Below are 21,696 nucleotides of genomic sequence, written 5' to 3' on the forward strand. Positions count from 1 at the left end.
CATGCGATTGAGGCTCGTGACTTGACAAACCAGCGACTGAGTCGCCAAAACAGGGCAAAACTGAATTTCTGAAATTTTCAAATTTTGAGAACAAAATACTTTCCAAAAGCACCTAAAACACTCAAAAATCTTTCTGTGCTTGAATTAACAAAGATTAAGCATGTGAAAACACATTTCATCAAGTACAATCACACAAATGATTATGGAATTTATCAAACATAAACTTGTGTGTTGTGTGTGGATATCACCAATGAGATAGTCCTTAGTCTAATGTGAAGCTTCAATGATCAATTCAACCAAGGCATACACAATTAGCACTAGATCATGTGATCTATCTCAATTATAGAAATATGTATATATCACCTCCCACAAAACTTGATAACATATTTTGGAGCTTTACATTTGACTCCACTTACAATCAAAATATTTGATCTTTTTGATCCTTTCTGAGACAATCACCTCTCATTGTGAGAGTGATATTAGATATTCCAGCTTGATGAGATAGCCTTTGGCTTTTTGAATAAACAATCACTTGAATTTTAGGTCGCTTACCCTTTTTCCTAGTCAAATACTAGAATGTGTGACAGGCTTTTGCAGCTCAATATCTCTTTTCATTTGGAGATTTACATTTGGTGAGCTCTTTTTAGCAAAAAAAAAATAAAGAGTGGGAAGATATATAGACACAAGTCTATGCATGTCTCAAGATCATCATAACCATTCACTAATCATTCATGACAAGTTTGAAGATCTATTTACAACAATCACATAGATTTCAAGATTTCTCCCATAGTGATATGAGTGCAATGAACCAAACTATGCTCGAAAATGCATAAAGCCATTAGCACGAAGGTACAAGGCAAAACAAGTTTTTAGACATAAACTCAACAATGTCGATCAAACTTTCTGATTTTCTAATTTTTATGTGATTTTTGGATTTTTGACACAAGAAGGAAAAGATTGATCAAAAAACAAAAGAAAATCAAAAGAGTGCACAAATAGACAAACAAACAAGATCATGCTGCATAAAAAGCCAACAGAGTAGTGTGTGCCCCAACACAAGCAAACTTATCATATCATAAATATGTGAAGCACACAGCACTCAAGAGAGTCAAGGAATTGTACCAACACCAATGGTCTTACGGAGTGTTTCAAACCGTGGACCATCGAGAGGCTTGGTGAAGATGTCCGCCTTTTGATTGTCGGTGTGTATGAACTTAAGACACACAACTTTTTCTTCTACTAGATCTCGAATGAAATGGTAACATATCTCTATGTGTTTGGATTTTGAATGCTGGACAGGATTCTTGGAAAGATTGATGGCACTGGTGTTGTCAAAGAAGACACACATTGTCTCTTGAGGAATTCCATAATCATGAAGTAATTTTTTCATCCAAAGAAGCTGAGTGCAGCAACTTCCAGCGGCGATGTATTCTGCTTCAATAGTAGATAGAGACACGGAATTTTGTTTCTTGCTCATCCACGAGACAAGATTGTTGCCAAGGTAGAAGCAGCCTCTTGAAGTACTCTTCCGATCGTCTACACTACCAGCCCAGTCAGCATCTGAATACCCGACAAGACAAGCATTTGAGTCTTTTGAATACCACAGACCATAGTTTGAAGTTCCATTAACATATCGAATGATTCGCTTGATTGCAGTCAGGTGAGATTCCTTTGGATTAGCTTGATATCTGGCACAAACACCAACATTGAATGCAATGTCTGGTCTACTAGCTGTAAGATAGAGTAAACTCTCAATGATACTCCTATATAAGGTAGGACTTACTTCTACTCCAGAAGAATCAACATTCAGTTTAGTAGATGAACTCATGAGAGTGGAAGCATGTTTTTTGGAGCCTAGTCCAAACTTCTTGACAATGTTTCTAGCATACTTTTCTTGTGAAACAAATATGCCCTCCTTCTGTTGTTTGACTTGTAGACCCAAGAAAAATGTGAGTTCCCCCACCATACTCATCTCAAATTCCTTCTTCATCTCTTCAGAAAATTCAATAGCACGATCTTCAATGGTGGCCCCAAACACTATGTCATCAACATAAACTTGTGCCACAAGGAGATAATCTTCATCATTTTTGACAAACAAAGTTCGGTCAGCATAGCCCCTTTTGAATCCTCTATCTAAGAGGTAATGTGTAAGCCGATCATACCAAGCTCTAGGTGCTTGTTTTAAGTCGTAAAGGGCTTTCTTCAGTCTCAACATATGATCAGGAAAGTGAGGATCCTCAAATCCCTTTGGTTGCTCAATAAACACTTCTTCATTTAGATATCCATTCAGAAATGCACACTTAACATCCATTTGATAGAGTTTGAAGTTCATAGTGCATGCAATGGACATCAGAATTCGAATGGACTCGAGTCTTGCCACAGGAGCGAAGGATTCATCAAAGTCTACTCCTTCTACTTGAGTGTATCCCTGAGCTACTGACCGAGATTTGTTTCGAATTATCTCTCCATCTTCATCAGTTTTGTTTTTGAAAATCCATTTTGTGCCTATGACATGAACATTTTCAGGCCTTGGAGCAAGTTCCCACACATCATTCCTCACAAACTGATTCAGCTCTTCATGCATTGACTCAACCCAATTCTCATCTTGAAGGGCCTCTTCTACCCTTTTTGGTTCACATTGAGCAAGATAGCAGTGATATGTTACATGATTGGCTAGTAAGATGTTTACTTTTCTGAGGCGAAGACCTTCATCTAGAGACCCTATGATGTTGCTTTCCGGATGATTCTTAATTACTCTTGAAGATGGCTTCTTTGATGTAGATAGTTAATCACTTTGAGAGATAGGAGGATGGACTTCTGGAGGAGTAAGAGGACTTGACGTTCTAGACATCGATCTCGTTTCCATTCTTGGGTTGATGGGAGTCGATTCTTCTTCTGGTGTAGGTTCTTCACCTTCTATATCAAGAGCTTCGACCTCAACATCGGGTTCTTTGGTGCTTGGCCCTTCACCATCATCAATCATCTCCACCTTAGGTAAGGCATCATCAATCTTGACATTGATGGACTCCATCACTGTCTTAGTTCTCTTGTTAAAAACTCTATATGCCCGACTCGTAGTAGAGTACCCAAGAAAAATACCTTCATCACTTCTCGCATCAAACTTCCCAAGATTCTCCCAATCATTTAGGATATAACATTTGCTTCCAAACACCCGAAAATACTTCACTCTAGGCTTCTTTCCATTCCAAATCTCATAGGCGGTCTTCTTTGTTCCTACTCTGAAAAATATTCTATTACCAATGTGACACAAAGTGTTGACAGCTTCTCCCAAAAACTTTTGAGGTATTTGTTTGTTAAGCAACATGACTCTTGCCATTTCCTGAACCACCCAATTTTTCCTCTCTACCACTCCATTTTGTTGTGGAGTTTTAGGGGCTGAAAATTCTCTTTCGATTCTATTCTTTTCACAGAAAGACTCGAATCTTGCATTCTCAAATTCCCTCCTATGATCACTTCTAATTTTTGCAATAGGGACCCCTCTCTCGTTTTGTAGTTTCTTGCACAGAATCTCCAACTTCTCACATGCTTCTGATTTTTCTCTAAGGAATTCAACCTAAGTGTATCTTGAGTAATCATCCACAATGACCATAATGTATCTCTTTCCTCCTAGACTTTCAGTTCTGGTAGGCCCCATTAGATCAACATGAAGTAACTCCAAACAACGAGAAGTAGCAATCACATTCACCTTGTGATGACTTGCCTTTGTTTGCTTTCCCATTTGGCATGCACCACAAACGGTCTTCTTCACCTTTCCAAACTTAGGAAGTCCCTCAATTGCTTCAAGTTTGGACACTTTAGCTACTTGTTTGAAATTAGCATGCCCAAATCTATGATGCCAAAGTTCCAACATATCCACCCAAGCACGCCTACATGAAATGGGTGCCGTGGGAACTACTCCATAACAGTTATCAGTAGTCCGATTTCCCTCCAAGACCTGAATCCCTTCTTCATTGATGATCAAGCATCCCTTCTTAGAGAATTGTACCAAGAAATCATCATCACAAATTTGAGTGATGCTCAGTAGATTTGCCTTCAACCCTTTTATGTATAACACATCTTTCAACAAAGGTAATCCAGGTATCTCGATAGTTCATTTGCCTAGGACTTGAGCATGACTTCCATCACCAAAGGTCACATAGTCACCAACCTTTTCTTTAAGTGTCTTAAATAGTGACTTATCCCCTGTCATATGACGAGAACAACTGTAAGGTTGAATTTATTCAACCATCTAATTGGCTTTATTCCGTGCCAAATTTGCTTGTAATTCAGCATTTAGTAACCCTGTATTTAGGTGGGTTTGATGTAAGGGTAGTGAGTGAGATAGAGTGAAGATTGCTCAAGAGTGTGCAAGAAAACAGAGACTCGCGGCTGGGACTCGCGGGTGACTCGCGGCTGCAAGCCGCCAGAAGCAGCACACGTGCCAAGCATGCTGGAAGATGAACAGTCATGTTAGCTGGAGCACTACAGGACAAAACAGGACAACTGGTCATATGGTTATCTCGCGACTGGATCTCGCGACTTGGTCAAGCCGCAAGGTCAAGCAGCGAGCCACCCCTGTTTTGTAAAACCTGACGTTTCACATTCCTCTCCCACTCTAGTATAAATACCCCTTTTACCCACGATTGAAAGAGAGCTTCCAGAGAGAATTTTGAGAGAGAAACCCTAAAGAAAAACAAGATTGATTCACCCACAATCTATACCTTAGAATCTCTTCAAATTCCTCAACTCTCTTCCTCTCCATTGTCAAATCCTTGAGAGGCATTATACCAAACCTGGTTCTCACCATCATCATCACTGTGAGACAGTTGTTTGGATTTTTGGGAAGCAGTTAGGAAGGAACCAATCTTCATTGGTTGATGCTATGGTCTAGTAGCGGAATCCGGGAAGCTAGAAAAGAAAAAGGTTCGGCGCAACCTCGTTGGAGCAAGAAGCTTGGAGGGCTTAGGTGCACTGGGTAGATTAGGCTTGGAGGGTCTATTGCTGTCCTTGTATCCCAATGTATTTTCTAGTGATTGTTTACCGCTTGGAGGGCGGCGGAGAGGTTTTACGCCGAGGGCTTCGGTTTCCTCTTCGATAACACATCGCGTGTTGTCTTTGTGTTTGCATCTTCCTTCCTCTCTATCTTTGTCTTTTTATTATCTGCTGTGGATTTTAATTTGTTATGGCTTAGATAGTATTTAATCAATTTCATATTATAGCATATGTTAAGTTTCCGCACACTAGTTGTTTAACATATTGCTTGAATTGATTAAGTTGTAATTTGGGGGTCTAAACGTTCAAAGGTGTTTTTACACGTTTTTGAACTTTCAACAACCACTGTCAAGATACCACAAACATGCATTAAACACCTTCAATGAGGTATGCACAAATAAGCTCACATGTGACAAACATTCTTGACCTTCAAACAAAAATTCATCATCAGATTTCATGCTTCTTCCAGATTGACCTTTCAATTTCAGATTCTCAATCATCTCACACAACATTCTATTCTTTCTTTTATATTTCTTAATCAATGATTTAGATTCAGATATGCTATTGTGTAAGATATGATTCTGATTTTCAAAAAATTCCAGCATGTGAACAAATATTCTAGCATGTTTCTTAGTTTTTAATAACTCTACAAGATCATTTGTAAAGCACTCTTCAGACATATGCATAGAATCATTTTCACAAACACTTGAACTACGATTCAGCATGGTATTTTCCATAATAGCTACCACATCACAGGGGTCTAGGATCACACTTAGGTAATAAAACCACAACAAGTGTACCTGCTCTGATACCAATTGAAAGTTCAATTATGTGTATAAACACCCTTGAACGTTTAGACTTCCAATTTACAAATTAACCAATTCAAGCATTATGTCAAACAACTAGTGTGCGGAAAATGAACATAAACTATAATATAGAATTGGATAAACTATCTAAGCCAAATTAAAATCACAACCCACAACAGATAATAAAAAGGCAAAGATAAAAGGGAAGGAAGATGCAAACATAAAGACAACACGCGATGTGTTATCGAAGAGGAAACCGAAGCTCTCAGCGTAAAACCTCTCTGCCGCCCTCCAAGCGGTAAACAATCCACTAGAAAATGTAGTTGGAATACAAGGACAGCAATAGACCCTCCAAGCCTAATCTACCCAGTGCACCTAAGCCTTCCAAGCTTCTTGCTCCAACGAGGTTGTGCCGAACCTTTTTCTTTTCTAACTTCCCGGATTCCGCTACTAGACCATAGCATCAACCAATGTAGATTGGTTCCTTCCTAACTGCTTCCCAGCAAACCAAACAACCCTCTCACAATGATGAATATGGTGAGAACAAGGTTTTGGTAAAATGGCTCTCAAGGATTTGACAATGGAGGGGAAGAGAGTTGAGGAATTTGAAGAGACTCTAATTTATAGATTGTTGGTGAATCAATCTTGTTTTTCTTTATGGTTTCTCTCTCAAAATTCTCTCTAGAAGCTCTCTTACATTTGTGGGTATAAGGGGTATTTATACTAGAGTGAGAGAGGAATGTGAAACGTCAGGTTTTACAAAATAGGGGTAGCTCGCGGCTTGGCCTCGCGGCTTGACTAAGTCGCGAGATCCAGTCGCGAGATAACCATATGCCCAGTTGTCCTGTTTTGTCCTGTAGTGCTCCAGCTAGCATGACTGTTCACCTTCTAGCACGCTTGGCACGTGTGCTGCGTTTGGCGGCTTGAAGCCGCGAGCTACCCACGAGAGCAAGCCGCGAGTCTCTATTTTCTTGCACACTCTTGAGCAATTAACACTCTATCTCACTCACTACCCTTACAACAAACCCACCTAAATACAGGGTTACTAAATGCTGAAATACAAGCAAATTTGGCACGGAATAAAGCCAATAAAATGGTTGATTAAATTCAACCTTACAATTTTCATATAATACAATTTCAACATGCTTTGCATTCACTGCTAAGTTTCCTTTACACCTGAATATCTGTAAGAGTTAAGAGGTAATGTATGTCTCTGATAGTGAACAACTGTGTTGTACAGATCTAGCTTTAAAAATATTGGAAGAGGACAAATCATTAGCCTATGCTCGAGATACAAATGGTGAGACTGCCTTGCATGTTTTGGCTCGAAAGCCTTCAACAATTGGGAACAAAAGTGATCTGGGAATCTGGAAAAGAAGCATAAATCCATGTTAGTTTGTTAAGCGCTTTCTTCTTCTTCCTTTATTTTATTTTATTTTATTTTTTGGAATTTTTGAGCCCTCTCTAAATCTCTCGGCAAACAATCCATGCTGACCATGAAAGTTTTGGGCAAATACATTTCGCCTGAGTCTTACTACATACAGGCAAGTAGACTTGATTAGTAAGCCACTCTACACCTTGATTACATATTCCCTTTGGCATTGAGATCACAGTACATGCCTTAAAAGTTCAGATGGTATAAAATGCCCTATTTGATTCTCCAAGGGCTCATCTATATATCCCCTGAAGTCTCTGGGGACATGTAATTGGTAAAAGTTCTCAACTGTATAAGATGCTATAAATAATTTAATCGTTTTTTTAGAATAGACATCTCATTTATTTTATGTCATTTCTGTGTAATTCTATATTTGAATTAACATTAAATTCTACCTATAGGTTTCAAATGGATATATCACAAAGATCTGATGCAGATATTAGCCCATCAACTAGTTGAAAAACTTGGGAACATGTTCTTCAATTGCAAGATTGGGAGATTTCAAAACTAATTAAAAACACCTTCAAAACTACTCTTTGATGCGGCAGAATTAGGCAATGTAGAGTTCCTGATTATCCTTATTCGCACATATCCTGATTTGATATGGAAAGTTGATCAAAATAATCGAAGTTTGTTTCAAATTGCGGTTCTTTATCGTCAGGAGGCCATCTTTAATCTAATATATGAGATTGGAGCAATTAAAGATTTGATAGCAGCATATAAGGATAAAAATAATAATGATAACAATAATATCTGCATCTAGCTAGACACTTGGCACCACTTAGTCGACGTCAAATTGTATCAGGAGCTGCACTTCAAATGCAAAGAGAGCTATTGTGGTTGCAGGCAAATAATAACTGTAATCTTTTGCCTTCCATTTATTTGGGTTAATTGCAAATAACAGTTTTGAAAGTGATATTTTAATAGCTTGAATTGGACCTTCTATTGATTATCTTGTATTAGTATAACTTTGATTCAATGTCCATTATAGGCAGTGGAAAAAATTGTGCCACCTTCATATATTAAGATGAAGAATTCAAAAAACCAGACACCCAAGGAGCTATTTGCTGAGGAGCACAAGTTGTTAAAAGAAGGAGAGAAGTGGATGAAGAGCACTGCCACTTCATGCATGCTTGTTGCAACGTTCATTGCCACTGTGGAATTTGCTGCAATTATTACAGTACCAGGAGGAGAAAATAATAATACGGGCGTTCCTATATTTCTAAGAGAGAAGTGGTTTTTGATTTTTGTCATATCGGATGCAATAGCACTGTTCTCTTCCTCAGCTTCAATAATAATGTTCTTGTCCATTCTTACGTCACGTTATGCAGAAAACGATTTTCTTATATCACTACCCACAAGGTTGATGTTTGGAATCTCGACCCTGTTTATCTCTATTGCTACAATGGTGCTAGCTAGCCTATACTGGAGCCATCTTTCTGATCCATGATCATAAATATGATTGGGTTCCTATCCTTATTGTGTTTCTTGCTTGTGCTACAGTCTCATTATTTGCTTGGCAACATTTTCATCTCTGGGCTGATACAATCCGCTCAACCTATTGGTCTAGGTTTCTCTTTCCGCCATTTAAACATAGGCTTTACAATTGAATTGTCAAATTTGCCGATGTACTTATGGAGATAGTGAATAAAAATCCTTTATCTCACTTTGACTGTTTTAGTTTATGCTTTATAGACTACAATTTGTTTTATGTCTAATATGTGCATATTTTCCTTCAATTTAAATCTTGATTACTTTATAATATTAAATAAATTGATGTATAGCAAGTTGTAATTAGTGAAACATAAGCTGGGGAGGATTTAACTTATCTATCCTCAAGGTAAAAACAGATCCACTATGAAAGAATTGAAGTTTGTGCAATAAGACTTAGACCACTAACATTCTATTGCTACCTGTAAGGTTGAATTTATTCAACCATCTAATTGGCTTTATTCCGTGCCAAATTTGCTTGTAATTCAGCATTTAGTAACTCTGTATTTAGGTGGGTTTGATGTAAGGGTAGTGAGTGAGATAGAGTGAAGATTGCTAAAGAGTGTGCAAGAAAACAGAAACTCGCGGCTGGGACTCGCGGGTGACTCGCGGCTGCAAGCCGCCAGAAGCAGCACACGTGCCAAGCATGCTGGAAGATGAACAGTCATGCTAGCTGGAGCACTACAGGACAAAACAGGACAACTGGCCATACGGTTATCTCGCGACTGGATCTCGCGACTTGGTCAAGCCGCGAGGTCAAGCCGCGAGCCACCCCTGTTTTGTAAAACCATTTCACATTCCTCTCCCACTCCAGTATAAATACCCCTTTTACCCACGATTGAAAGAGAGCTTCCAGAGAGAATTTTGAGAGAGAAACCCTAAAGAAAAACAAGATTGATTCACCCACAATCTATACCTTAGAATCTCTTCAAATTCCTCAACTCTCTTCCTCTCCATTGTCAAATCCTTGAGAGGCATTATACCAAACCTGGTTCTCACCATCATCATCACTGTGAGACAGTTGTTTGGATTTCTGGGAAGCAGTTAGGAAGGAACCAATCTTCATTGGTTGATGCTATGGTCTAGTAGCGGAATTCGGGAAGCTAGAAAAGAAAAAGGTTCGGCGCAACCTCGTTGGAGCAAGAAGCTTGGAGGGTTTAGGTGCACTGGGTAGATTAGGCTTGGAGGGTCTATTGCTGTCCTTGTATCCCAACTGTATTTTCTAGTGGATTTGTTTACCGCTTGGAGGGCGGCGGAGAGGTTTTACGCCGAGGGCTTCGGTTTCCTCTTCGATAACACATCGCGTGTTGTCTTTGTGTTTGCATCTTCCTTCCTCTCTATCTTTGCCTTTTTATTATCTGCTGTGGATTTTAATTTGTTATGGCTTAGATAGTATTTAATCAATTTCATATTATAGCATATGTTAAGTTTCCGCACACTAGTTGTTTGACATATTGCTTGAATTGATTAAGTTGTAATTTGGGGGTCTAAACGTTCAAAGGTGTTTTTACACGTTTTTGAACTTTCAATTGGTATCAGAGCAGGTACACTTGTTGTGGTTTTATTACCTAAGTGTGATCCTAGACCCCTGTGTTGTGGTTGATTGTTTTGGAATATACCATGCTGAATTGTAGCTTAAGTGTTTGTGAAAATGACTCTATGCATATGTCTGAAAGGTGTCTTACTGATGATCTTGTAGAGTTGTTAAAAACTAAGAAATATGCTAGAGTATTTGTTCACATGCTGGAATATCTTGAAAATCAGAATCATGTCTTACACAGTAGCATATCTGAATCTAAATCATTGATTAAGAAATATAAAAGAAAGAATAGAATGTTGTGTGAGATGATTGAGAATCTGAAAATGAAAAATCAATCTGAAAGAAGCATGAAAACTGATGATGAGTTTGTGTTTGAAGGTCAAGAATGTCTGTCACATGTGAACCTATTTGTGCATACCTCATTGAAGGTGTTTAATGCATGTTTGTGGTATCTTGACAGTGGGTGTTCTCGCCATATGACAGGGGATAAGTCTCTGTTTAAGACACTCAAAGAAAAGGTTGGTGACTATGTGACCTTTGGTGATGGAAGTCATGCTCAAGTCCTAGGCAAAGGAACCATTGAGATACCTGGTTTGCCGTTGTTGAAAGATGTGCTGTACATAAAAGGGCTGAAGGCGAATTTGCTGAGCATCACTCAAATTTGTGATGATGATTTTCTGGTACAATTCTCTAAGAAGGGATGTGTGATCATCAATGAAGAGGGAATTCAATTTTTGGAAGGAAATCGGACTACAGATAACTGTTATGGAATAGTTCCCACGGCACCCATATCGTGTAGAAGTGCTCGTGTGGATATGTTGGAGTTGTGGCATCACAGATTTGGGCATGCCAACTTCAAACAAGTAGCAAAAGTTTCCAAACTTGAAGCAGTCGAGGGACTTCCTAAGTTTGGAAAAGTGAAGAAGACCGTTTGTGGTGCGTGTCAAATGGGGAAGCAAACTAAGGCAAGTCATCACAAGGTGAATGTGATAGCCACCTCTCGGTGCTTGGAGTTACTTCATGTTGATCTAATGGGGCCTACCAGAACTGAAAGCCTAGGGGGGAAGAGATACATTATGGTTATTGTGGACGACTACTCAAGATACACTTGGGTTGAATTCCTTAGAGAAAAATCAGAAGCTTGTGAGAGGTTGGAGATTCTGTGCAAGAAACTACAAAACGAGAAAGGGATTCCGATAGCCAAAGTTAGAAGTGATCATGGGAGGGAATTTGAGAATGCAAGATTCGAGTCCTTCTGTGAGAAGAATGGAATTAAAAGAGAATTTTCAGCTCCCAAAACTCCACAACAAAATGGAGTGGTAGAGAGAAAAAATCGTGTGATTCAGGAGATGGCAAGAGTCATGTTGCTTAACAAGCAAATACCACAAAAATTTTGGGGAGAAGCCGTCAACACTTCGTGTCACATTGGCAATAGGATTTTCTTTCGAGTTGGTACAAAGAAGACTGCCTATGAGATATGGAATGGGAAGAAACCAAAAGTGAAGTATTTCCGGGTGTTTGGAAGTAAATGCTATATCCTAAATGATCGAGAGAATCTTGGGAAGTTTGATGCGAGAAGTGATGAGGGTATTTTTCTTGGCTACTCTACTACAAGTCGAGCGTATAGAGTGTTTAACAAGAGAACAAAGACTGTGATGGAGTCCATAAATGTCAAGATTGATGATGCCTTACCTAAGGTGGAAATTATTGATGATGTAGAAGGGCCGAGCACCAAAGAGGCCGATGTTGAGGTAGAAGCTTTGGATATAGAAGGTGAAGAACCTATACCAGAAGTAGAATCGACTCCCATCAACCCAAGAATGGAAACGAGATCGATGTCTAGAACATCAAGCCCTCTTACTCCTCCGGAAGTTCATCCTCCTATCTCTCGTAGTGATGAAGTTTCCACTTCAAAAAGGCCATCTTCAAGAGTTATCAAGAATCATCCGGAAAGTAACATCATAGGATCTCTTGATGACGGTCTTCGCCTCAAGAAAGGAAACATTCTGCTAGCTAATCATGTAACATATCACTGCTATCTTGCACAGTTTGAACCAAAAAGGGTTGAAGAGGCTCTTCAAGATGAGAATTGGGTTGAGTCAATGCATGAAGAGCTGAATCAGTTTGTGAGGAATGATGTGTGGGAACTTGCTCCACGGCCTGAGAACATTCATGTTATAGGCACAAAATGGATTTTTAAAAACAAAACTGATGAAGATGGAGAGATAATTCGAAACAAATCTCGGTTAGTAGCTCAAGGATACACTCAAGTAGAAGGAGTGGATTTTGATGAATCTTTTGCTCCGGTGGCAAGACTCGAATCCATTCGAATCCTCATGTCCATTGCGTGCACCTTGAATTTCAAACTTTATCAAATGGATGTAAAGTGCGCATTTCTGAATGGATATCTAAATGAAGAAGTATTTGTTGAGCAACCAAAAGGATTTGAGGATCCTCATTTTCCAGATCATGTATTAAGATTGAAGAAAGCCCTTTATGGCTTAAAACAAGCGCCTAGAGCCTGGTACGATCGTCTTACACATTATCTTCTAGATAGAGGTTTCAAGAGAGGGTATGCCGATCGAACTCTGTTTGTCAAAAATGATGAAGATTATCTCCTTGTGGCACAAGTCTATGTTGATGATATAGTGTTTGGGGCAACCATCGAAGATCGTGCTACTGAATTTTCTGAGGAGATGAAGAAGGAGTTTGAGATGAGTATGGTGGGGGAACTCACATTTTTCTTGGGTCTTCAAGTCAAACAACAAAAGGAGGGCATATTTGTATCTCAAGAGAAGTATGCCAGAAATATTGTCAAGAAGTTTGGACTAGACTCCAAAAAACATGCCTCCACTCCCATGAGCTCATCCACTAAACTGAATGTTGATTCATCTGGAGTCAAAGTAAGTCCTACACTGTATAGGAGCATCATAGGGAGTTTGCTCTACCTTACAGCCAGTAGACCGGACATTGCTTTTAGTGTGGGCGTTTGTGCCAGGTACCAAGCTAATCCGAAGGAATCTCATATGACTGCTGCTAAGCGAATCATTCGATATGTGAATGGTACTGAAAACTATGGTCTGTGGTATTCAAAAGACTCAAATGCTTGTCTTGCTGGGTATTCAGATGCTGACTGGGCTGGCAGTGTAGACGATCGGAAAAGCACTTCAGGCGGCTGTTTCTATCTTGGTAACAATCTTGTCTCGTGGATGAGCAAGAAGCAGAATTCAGTGTCTCTATCTACTGCAGAAGCAGAATACATCGCTGTTGGAAGTTGCTGCACTCAGCTTCTTTGGATGAAGAAATTACTTCATGACTATGGAATTCCTCAAGAAACGATGTGTGTCTTCTGTGACAACACCAGTGCCATCAATCTTTCCAAGAATCCTGTCCAGCATTCAAAATCTAAACACATAGAGATACGTTACCATTTCATTCGGGATTTGGTAGAGGAAAGAGTTGTGTGTCTTGAGTTCATACACACCGACAATCAAAAGGCGGACATCTTCACCAAGCCTCTCGATGGTCCACGGTTTGAATCACTCCGTAAGACCATTGGTGTTGGTACAATTCCTTGACTCTCTTGTGTGTTGTGTGCTTCACATACTTATAATATGATAAGTTTGTTTGTGTTGAAGCACACACTTCTTTGTTAGCTCTTTGTGCAACATGTTTATTGTTTGTTTGTCCATCTGTGAATTCTGTTGGTTCTTTCTTTGTTTGTTCAATCATTTTCTTCTTTTATGTCAAAAATCCAAAAATCACATAAAAATTAGAAAATCAAAAAGCTTGATTGACATTGTTGAGTTTTTGTCTCAAAACTTGTTTTGCCTTGTACCTTTGTGCTAATGGCTTTGTGCATTTTCGAGCATTACTTGTTTTCATGCACTCATATCTATGTGGGAGAAATCTTGAAATCGTTGTGATTGTTGTAAATAGATCTTCAAACTTGTCATGAATGATTAGTGAATGGTTATGTTGATCTTGAGACATGCATAGACTTGTGTCTATATATCTTCCCACTATTTATTTTTGTTTTGCTAAAAAGAGCTCACCAAATGTAAATCTCCAAATGAAAAGAGATTTTGAGCCGCAAAAGCCTGTCGCACATTCTAGTATTTGACTAGGAAAAAGGGTAAGCGACCTTATATTAAAGTGAAAGTTTATTCAAAAAGCCAAAGGCTTATTCATTAAAGTGAAATATCAAATATCACTCTCACAATGAGAGGTGATTGACTTAAAAGATCAAAAAGATCAAATGTTATGATTGAAAGTGGAGTCAAATGTAAAGCTCCATATTATGGTATCAAGTTTTGTGGGAGGTCATATATACATTCTTCTAGTGCTAATTGTGTATGTCTTGGTTGAATTGATCATTGAAACTTCACATTAGACTAAGGACTATCTCATTGTTGATATCCACACACAACACACAAGGTTATGTTCAATAAATGCCATATTCATTTGTGTGATTGTACTTGATAAAATGTGTTTTCCACATGCTCAATCTTTGTTAAATCAAGCACAAAAAGATTTTTGAGTGTTTTAGGTGTTTTTGGAAAGTATTTTGTTTGAAAAATCTGACAATTTCAAAACTCCTGTTTTGCCCTGTTTTGGCGGCTTAGTCGCGGGTATGTCCAGTCGCGAGCCTCAGTCGCGTCTTCGCGGGTATTTTTTGGCGACTTGTTCGCGAGTGGAAGGTCCAGTCGCGAGGTTCACTCAGAGTTTTTCGCGGCTCAGCTCGCAACTCACTCGCGGGTAGACCTTCCAGTCGCGAAAAACACTTAGAAAAATTTTCAAATTTTTGTCCTTGAGTGTTTTGGCGGCTTGATCTGGCGACTCGTTTCAGTCACGAAAATCGCGTGTTTGAGAAATACAGGGGCAGTTTTTAAACTTTTTGGTTTTTCCCTCGATCTTTTTGTGACTGTTCATTGTCTTTCTCATCTGCTCTTACCCATTCCCACCGTGCCTCCATTTTCGATCTCCATTGTTTGCCTCTTTTCAGCTCAAAATCATCAAGTAACAGGTATGGTTTTTCTGTCTTGAACTCTTTTCTACTTGTTGTTATGCTTTTTCCTCTGGATTATTCGCATTTGATTGTGATTTTGAGATGGGTTTTTAGCTCAACTATTACTCTTTGTCCATGCTTAGCTTATGGTAGTTTCTGTCTCTGTTTTGAGCTATTTTATAGTGTTGGTTTTGTTCTTCATCATGAGCTTAGCTAGGGTTAGCTCTTTTTGTCTGATCTGCTGTTGTTGTGGTGTTTCAAAATCATCCTGTGTGGTATCCAATTGTTGTGTTGTTGAATGTGGGTTCTTTTTCAGCTGCTTGTGTGGTTTATTTTGTCTCCCTCTGCTGTGTAGTTCAATTTGGGCCATTTGTGTCCCTCTTTGCCATTTTCGGGCCATTGTCATCCAGCTATTAGGGTTTCTTCATTGTCCCTAAATTTCCACTAACCCACTGCTAATAAAGTTTGTTGGATTGTGTTCTGCCATTTCTCTTGTTCATAATACAGACTAGTCATGTCACCATTCAAGAAAGCTGCTGTGAAAGAAGGTAGTTCCAAAGGGAAGGAACCAGTAATTGATGTTGATGATTACCCGCTTCAAACAAAAGGAACTCGCTCTTCATCAAAGAGTTTTGATCCCAACAAGTTCATATCATATGCAGCCTATCAGTCTTATGAGAATTTCTTTCTACATGCCAAACCATTACTAGAAAGAGCTTTGGATTAGCCCTCACTTCATGACACTGACATTCCGAAATGGTTTGCTCACAAGGATTGGAATTACCTTCTCTTTGATTCGGATGACGCGTATGAAGAGCTGGTACAAGAATTTTATGCTAACACAATTGTGGAAGGAGATGAACTTAAGTGCTGGGTTCGGCAAAAGAGTTTTTCTGTCTCTCTTGCATATCTGGCCGAAATTCTTCACATCAACAGACCAATTTTCCGACATTCACCGGTTTATGATGATCTCTGTCCTGATGAGGAGCTTCTCAAGGAAAGTCTTGGTCAAGACTTGGAGTTCTCACCCAATGGCAAATCCATCAGTGTTTCCTCTCTTTCTCCAAAACTGAGAGTGCTTACAATTGTGATGTTTCACAATTTGTACCCTTTATCAAGCACTGGGTATATGAACCTCGGACGTGCTTTGTTTCTTCATGATCTAATCTCTGATGTGGAAATAGACATCTGTGCTCATATCTTTCATGTTCTGCGCAAAACGGTTCTTCGAACTGAGTCACGGATATGCGTTCCTTTCTGTAGTTTCATTTCACGGATCTTGAAGCTCAAGGGAATTTATCCAGCGGCAGATGAATCTCCTATCTCAAAACCAAGTCCAATCAACATGCGTACATTCAATGCAAGCATTGGACATAGTCGGAAGAGAGCCAAACCAGAAACTTCTGCATCTCACAGTGGCTCTCACTTCAGCACTTTCTCCCTAGATGAGAAACTTGATCGCATTGTATCCTCTGTCCACGAGTTGAATACAAAGATGTCTGGACTCACAGCTTCTCTACACCATCAAAGCACTCGATGGGATATGAAGTTTACTTCTCTTCAAACTCAATTGGATCAAATTCAGAGAAAGCTGGAAGAGGATGACTAGCCTATTCCATGACAAAAAGGGGGAGTGATAGGCATGATCAGAGGGGGAGAATATTACCTAAGGGGGAGTGTCTTTACATTCTTCTTCAGTTTAAGTTTTCACTTTAAGTTGTTATATTATGTTTTGTAAACTGTTATTCAGGATGTTATGTATTTGTACCCATGTGCTTTTGTAAGCTTTTAGGGTTTATGTTTTATGCATAGTTTGTAGGCTTTATGGTATGTACCTTGCTTAATGCAGCCTTTATGCTATGTTGAAATCAGTACTTTAATCTAAATGTTCTGCATTTTGGTTTATGTACTGTCACTCTTGTGCCCTTGTAGGATTGTTCCTAGATGCATATACCTTGTGTGTTATGCATTGGTTGAGTGTTGAATATACAAGTGTCTTGCCTTGTGCTTGTTAACTTGTATGTCCTTGTGTTCATTCCAAGTGTGAATGAGCACTGTGATCACTACCTTGTGGTGTTCACTTGATTGATCAAGCCATGGTTTGTTTCTTAAACCCCATCTATGCTTGATCACATATTGCCTGTTTCATATGCATTTTATGATTTTCTGCATGCAATGATCATGGTGTATTGTTGTGTTTCAGGAGTATTATGTTCATATGATTCAAGTGCTTCACAGCTTCTAGAGTTAGGTGTGAGTGAGTTTTGTTCAACTATTCCCAACTCACATGTTAAGTCTAGAGTCTGTTTTAGGGTTTTGTCACGGAATAGCCAAAGGGGGAGATTGTAAGGTTGAATTTATTCAACCATCTAATTGGCTTTATTTCGTGCCAAATTTGCTTGTAATTCAGCATTTAGTAACCCTGTATTTAGGTGGGTTTGATGTAAGGGTAGTGAGTGAGATAGAGTGAAGATTGCTCAAGAGTGTGCAAGAAAACAGAGACTCGCGGCTGGGACTCGCGGCTGGGACTCGCGGGTGACTCGCAGCTGCAAGCCGCCAGAAGCAGCACACGTGCCAAGCATGCTGGAAGATGAACAGTCATGCTAGCTGGAGCACTACAGGACAAAACAGGACAACTGGCCATACGGTTATCTCGCGACTGGATCTCGCGACTTGGTCAAGCCGCGAGCCACCCCTGTTTTGTAAAACCTGACGTTTCACATTCCTCTCCCACTCCAATATAAATACCCCTTACCCACGATTGTGGAAATTAGAGCTCCAGAGAGAATTTGAGAGAGAAACCCTAAAGAAAAACAAGATTGAATTCACCCACAATCTATACTTAGAATCTCTTCAAATTCGCTCAACTCTCTCCTCTCCATTGTTCAAATCTGAGAGGCATTTACCAAACCTGGTTCTCACCATCATCATCACTGTGAGACAGTTGTTTGGATTTCTGGGAAGCAGTTTAGGAAGGAACCAATCTTCATTGGTTGATGCTATGGTCTAGTAGCGGAATCCGGGAAGCTAGAAAAGAAAAAGGTTCGGCGCAACCTCGTTGGAGCAAGAAGCTTGGAAGGCTTAGGTGCACTGGGTAGATTAGGCTTGGAGGGTCTATTGCTGTCCTTGTATCCCAACTGTATTTTCTAGTGGATTGTTTACCGTTTGGAGGGCGGCGGAGAGGTTTTACGCCGAGGGCTTCGGTTTCCTCTTCGATAACACATCGCGTGTTGTCTTTGTGTTTGCATCTTCCTTCCTCTCTATCTTTGCCTTTTTATTATCTACTGTGGATTTTAATTTGTTATGGCTTAGATAGTATTTAATCAATTTCATATTATAGCATATGTTAAGTTTCCGCACACTAGTTGTTTGACATATTGCTTGAATTGATTAAGTTGTAATTTGGGGGTCTAAACGTTCAAAGGTGTTTTTACACGTTTTTGAACTTTCACTACCTCGAGTAGAAAACTTACTACCACGACCACGTGACAGCTCCAAGTCCACGGACTACTTCTTTCCTTGATTTGCAGCAACCACAAGTTCTCCTACTTGTGACTTTGAGACTCCACTCAAAGGTTTCAGATCTTCTTTAGAGTTCTTTATGCAGCAACTAAAGCAATCATCAAGTTCTTGACATGAATCTTGATCTTGACAACTCTATGTATGTGTATGAAGGTAAATACCTCTCAAATCTCACAAAAGATTCAATACACAACTTGACAAAGACTTCCAAAACGTAGCTAGGGTTTCTCCTTTTATACTTGGAGTGAAACACAAAACCCTACACATCATACGGGCTTGGACTGGTTTAATAATTCTGCAGAAAATTACTGATTCACAAGGTTCGATCGATCGAGCCTAATTTTCGATCGATCGAGGCTTGCAAATTTTGAATAATAATTCCTACAATTACTCGATTCTAATTTTACATTAAACCACACTTTGAGCAAGCCTTAACCTAGACTCTATGTTTTGATCATGGTTTGTCAACATAATACAAATTGAAGTTCTAATACATTTGTTCCTAAAGTCTTAGAACCTAACAATCTCCCACTTTAGCAATCCGTGACAAAACACATTACATAAAGTAAAATGCTCAAAGTAAAAACAGCCCAATAACATATTGAAGCCCTAATTACAATTCAACCTAACTACTATCTATCAGTTACAAAAGTAGACAGCAACCTCGAATGAATTAACTTGTAAATTCCTAAAACACTAAACAAAACATAAATGCATGTGTGGAAAATACAAGCAAACCAAAATAAACTTCTTGTTTTCACAAAACATAAAATAAAAGACATATACCATGAATAACCTCATAATATAAATCAAAACCAATGTATCATAATGTGAAACAAGAACATAAAAAACATAAAAACATAAAGTCTCCCCCTAACATATACAACCCATCATCAAATGAAGCAAATACAAATCAAAGCCAAATGTACATATCATGTCTCCTAGATACAATCTATAGCCAAAATATCTCCCCCTATCTCTATATACTCCCCCTTTTTGTGACGTATTGCCAAAAGGCAATCATGACTCATTAGAGGGTGGAGAAGCACCTCTAGCATCCTCTAAATCTGCTCATAAGGCCACAACCTCATCAAGCAAATCCAACAGAAGTTGTCCATGCGCCGCTTGAACGGTGAGAACCATGTCCAACATAGTACACATAGATGAAGTCAAAATGTAGATGGAGGAGGATCCACGGCAGCTATGGGGTCCACAAATGACTCAACAAAAGAATCACCAGAAGGAGGGGCTCGAGATGCATCACCTGTAGAAGACTTGACACGAGGGCGTTTAGAGCTTGTTTTCAACTAAGTAGCCATTGCCTAAGGAAGGTGGCACCTATGGGAGCGATGATATGCATAGGCTCAAACGAGGGAAAGTCCTCTAACCCTAAGTCTAACAAAATCCTATGAATGAAAACCAGGAAAAATAAACCATGTGATTTTGCACTACTCCTATGAACCTCAACAAGAGAACGAATAAAAAGGGTAGGGAAACTAATAGGAGCATCAGTGATGAAAGCGTACAAGAACGCACATCTCTCAATAGGAATGGTATGTACATGAGAAATATGCCAAATTCTATGACAAGAAATTCTAAAAAATAAGCAATTGAGGTCAATAAGCTCATGAGAGATAACCCTAGGATCAGTACCCCAACTATTGTAGTATCAGTAAGAAGTGACATGATATCATCGAGAGGAGGGGACTTTGTGTAAGGATACACAGGCTGTTGTACCAAAGGTACACTAAAAGCAGACGCCACTACCTTAGGGGTAATGACAAACTCTTCACCCCTTATCCAAATCTCACATAGTGAATGTTGGAATCATCGGAGTGGATAAAGAGGTTTGAATAAAACTCTCTAATGAAAGCAGCATGAGGGGGATGCTCCATTCTAAAAGAGGTAACCAACCTTAACGCTTAAAATTCCTACAGATCTCAAGATCTACCTCATCTAGGATAACCTTTTGTTCAGCCCAAATAGGTCTAAAAACATTAAGCTCCTTATAAGCTTCTTGGTTTTACCTAAACCTAACCTATCACTCTAGAAATCAAAAGAGGATGAAGTAGAGATTTTCTTGGCTCTAGTTTTCCTAACCATGATTCTAAGAGTATAAAAGAAAAGGAAAACAAAAAAACAAAAACTAAGGGCAGACTGCATTAGAAAGAGTTAGAGCACAAAATATAGCAATAAATAAAAATCGATATGATGCATGTAATGAATGCACATATGATGCATGCTCTAATGCAGAAAAACTTGTTCAATTTTTCAATTTTTACCAATAATTGACTTGTTCATAGAGTTTTAACCCAAAAACCCCAATTTTTGAAAAACCCATTTTCAAAACCAAATCAAATTGATCAATTAATTATTACACTAGTTAGGAATCATCATATAATGAAATAATTTATCAATTTCACAAGCCAATTTCATCAATTTAAGCACAATTGAACAAAACCCCCAATTTCTTAAAATACCAAACCCTAGAAATTTCAATTTTTCTTAAAACACAAAAACAATCTAATTAATGCATGAGAAACATATGTAGAGGACCTAGGAACAAAAACCCGTTGATTGAATATGAACAAAAACAACATAAAAATCAAAAACCCCAAAAATCTTTTGTTCGAAAATTTCAAAGAAAATGCATGAAAAATGTAATTAAAATGAAAAAGAAAGGGTAGTTAGGTCTTACCAATGCTTGAGGACAAAAACCCTTGAAAAAATTAAGGAAGAAAATGACAAGGGAGCTTGGATTGGATTGGTTGAGGAAGAGAAAGAAGAAAAAGGTAGAATTTTTTTTTTTTTGAAACGTGAAGAACACGTGATAGAAAAGGACCTTTTTGTTCTTTTCTTTCAAAACTCAATCAACTGAGCACCGATCGGGTGCCAATCGGGC

At 38.9% G+C, this 21,696-nt stretch overlaps 1 pseudogene; it reads left to right on the forward strand.

Annotated features, from left to right (window-relative positions):
* The first annotated feature begins 7,750 nt into the window (after positions 1-7,750).
* Positions 7,751-8,843, forward strand: LOC115980396 (annotated as a pseudogene).
* The last annotated feature ends 12,853 nt before the right edge of the window (positions 8,844-21,696 follow it).

This window comes from Quercus lobata, chromosome 3, assembly GCF_001633185.2.
Source record: "Quercus lobata isolate SW786 chromosome 3, ValleyOak3.0 Primary Assembly, whole genome shotgun sequence".
NCBI lineage: Eukaryota > Viridiplantae > Streptophyta > Magnoliopsida > Fagales > Fagaceae > Quercus > Quercus lobata.